This window comes from Octodon degus, unplaced genomic scaffold (genome assembly GCF_000260255.1).
Source record: "Octodon degus isolate 3935 unplaced genomic scaffold, OctDeg1.0 scaffold00283, whole genome shotgun sequence".
Taxonomy (NCBI): domain Eukaryota; kingdom Metazoa; phylum Chordata; class Mammalia; order Rodentia; family Octodontidae; genus Octodon; species Octodon degus.
In genome coordinates, this window is record NW_004524859.1 from 1557431 (window position 1) to 1560512 (window position 3082).

The 3082-nt window shown below is 41.1% G+C and overlaps 1 pseudogene; it reads right to left on the reverse strand.

Annotated features, from left to right (window-relative positions):
• Nucleotides 1-1592: 1592 nt before the first annotated feature.
• On the reverse strand, nt 1593-2301 carry LOC101571340 (annotated as a pseudogene).
• Nucleotides 2302-3082: the final 781 nt, after the last annotated feature.

Here is a 3082-nt window from a genome sequence, read left to right on the forward strand (position 1 = left end):
GAAAAAAACATGAATAGAAACAACAGGAGAAAAAAAAAGAAAAAAAGAAATGAAACAGCAGTAGAGACACATACCTCTTTCACCAAAAGTCACTCAGGCTTAAATAAAAACCTGTCCAAGATCAGAAAACTTCATTGCACTGCAGTCTGTTTAAGACTCTGCTTGAAGGAGTCGCCAAAAGACAGCGTCTCACCCGGTGCTCATCTAAACCCAATATAAACTATAAAGTGGATCTTCAACACAAATTAATTTTATTTTGCAAGAAGCAGTTTCCAGCTGTTTAAGGAGATAAAGTGGATGTAGCTAAAATGATGCCTTCTTGGCCCAGGTCTCTTGCACATGGGTTGCTGTGACAGGGAAAGGACCATCCCAGTGGCAGAAATATGTTCCTTATTATCTCTAATTCTTAGATAGCCAGACTCTTTGAAATTGCTGAATAATTACATAACGATCACTCTTTTAAGGAATAATTTTATTTCTAGTTTTCATACTTCCATGGACCACTCTACAAGGTACAGGCCTTACTTTTGTGGATTTACTCAGAAAGATAGATTTGAGCCTCATTACTTCATAAAAATAATTATTTGGAGAAAATAAATTACATTATTCTTATCAATAAAAGTGATACCTGGGCTGGCCAAACAGCTCAGTGGATTAAAGCTCCTGCAAGCAGATGCAGGGGACGGGGGTTTGATCACTGAGCCTGCTGTGCCGTCCCCACCCCTGAGGTGCTCTAAGACTGCAATTGAGACTGCAATTGAGACAAGTGCTTGGGAGGCTGTAAACAGGTGGATCACTACAAGTCCAATCTAGTAGTGAGACCCTGAGCACCCTGTAGACCCTTCCCTAAAATACAGAAAAAATTTTAAAAAAATTAAAAGAGTGATTATCTGAAAGTTTTCTTTCATTCTAATTTATGTATTTTCCTCACAAGCATAATTAGTCTTCAAGATTTTCCCCTTCTCTTTCCAATTTCTACTATTGGAAAAATCATTACATGAAAAGTGTGTAATATTTCTGAAGTCACCAAGGAAATACCAAGCCTAGCAATGATCGCTATTTGCTACTATGTCTAAAAGTCCACATTCTAAAATTGTCAAGAATCCTTATATTTTGTGGTACAGAAAAATGAACCCCGGGCTTCCACACTGAACTCTACACCCCATTTTAATTATGAGGCAGGTTTTTTTCCTGAGTTCTTACAGTGCCTAGGCTGGACTCAAACTTGAGATCCTCTCGCTTCAGTCTCCTAATCAGGTGGGGCAGTAGGCATGTGGCACCACGCTTGGTTAAAATATCATGAAGTGTACTTAATAAAAATAAACAGAGTGACTGGTTTTCCCAGAATTTTGTGTGAATTATTTCTTTTGAAACATGATTTTTACGTATAGAGCAGCGTCCTGCAATTCTAACAACCTTAAAGATGTTTCTGTTTATGTAAGAAGGATGTGTGTCCACACCAGTTCCTGTACCATCCTTTAATATTTCAATATTGGGGGTAGAGTATGAATCACAGAAAAGTTAACATCAATAAATCAATGAATATTCTCCTCTGTAGAAAACTTTAGATTATCTTTATTTTTTTTACACTGGATTAAGGACAATTTACTGCTTTTATGTACAGAAAACTCAAGAGTACGCCTAGCCCAGTTTAGTGGCAAGCTCTTTAGCCTTTGCTTTCTCCAGCTTGGCAATAAGAGCCACAGATTTTGGACCCAGAACGTTGCCTCCCCAGTGACGGCGGATCTCATTGTATCTGTCATTGTGGTTGGTCCTGATGGCCTCCACCAGCTTAGCCAGTGTGCCTTTGTCTCCCGAGTTGCTTGATGGTGACAGTGGTACAGGTCTTCGTGTAGAACAGACTCACCAGCCTGGCCTTCCCCTTAGTGATGCAGTAAGGGACCCCCATCTTATGACACAGGGCAGGCAGGAACATGACCTGCTCGATGAGGTCCATGTTGTACACAATCACCGCGAGTTGGGCCTTCTTGTTCTCTACAGAGTGGTGACAAAGTTGACACCTGCTCTGAGGACCAGTGGCCTCTTAGTGGGGGCATCCCTTTTGCCAGCAGCTTTCTTCTGTGCCCGCGCCAACAGCCTCTGCTTCTTCTCTTGCTTGGTCTCTAGTCTGTACTTGTGGGAGAGCTTAAGCAGCTGGGCAGCTGTTTGACTATCCAAGGCCTGGATTAACTGGTTATTCGCAGGGGGCACATTCAGCCACTTGTACAGGATTATTACATAGGTAAGAATATCCTCAATGATAAAATGGCAAAAAATGACCCAGAGAATCACAAAAAGCATTCTCTCATCCACCAAAGGGGCTGGGATATATCCCCTAACAGTCTTGGTCTCATACAGGTATGAAGAATTCAACTTCACTTCTTCATCACCTGAATACCTGTAGTGGAGAATTAAGATAAACAGCGATCAGTCCATGGTCTTTCAAACACCCACGTTCCCATGTCTCCTCACACTTTAAGATCTCCCCAGGTTTCACATTTCTTTTGCTCTGATACAAAATCTAAACCTATTTTTCAAGCTCCTCATCTAGTGTCCAATCTAAACTCTTATGTCTGACACCCAAGCAATAGAAATTTCTCTCACCAATTATATCAGAAATATGAATTTAAAAACATACTCTTCATCTTTTAAGTATAAAAGATATCTGTGAAGTGACAGAGATTAATCTTTTCCCTCTAGATAAGAAGCACTTGCCCAGGGTGAGTTTATTACCTTTGGGAGGAAACAATGAGCCAAGCAGAGAAAGAGAGTCAAGGTGAACTTAGTGTGAGAATGAACTTCAGGAGCATGGCAGATGCCATTGTGAGCCATGCAGGAGAGAAAAATTAGAGTACTGTGAATAGAATCCATCAGCCATAGGCACACTTTTAGAAAACTTTTACACAAATACCTACATTGCGGTAGCTCATTCCACACTGTCCCCAAACACATCACGTCTCTTTGACTGTACTCTCTAATGTGCAGTCCCGCCCTCTTACAATGTGAGACCAGTGAAATGAGCTCTCCTGAGCCACCCTGTTTCCTGCTATAACCAAGTCCCAGGAGGCTCCTTAGATCCAAG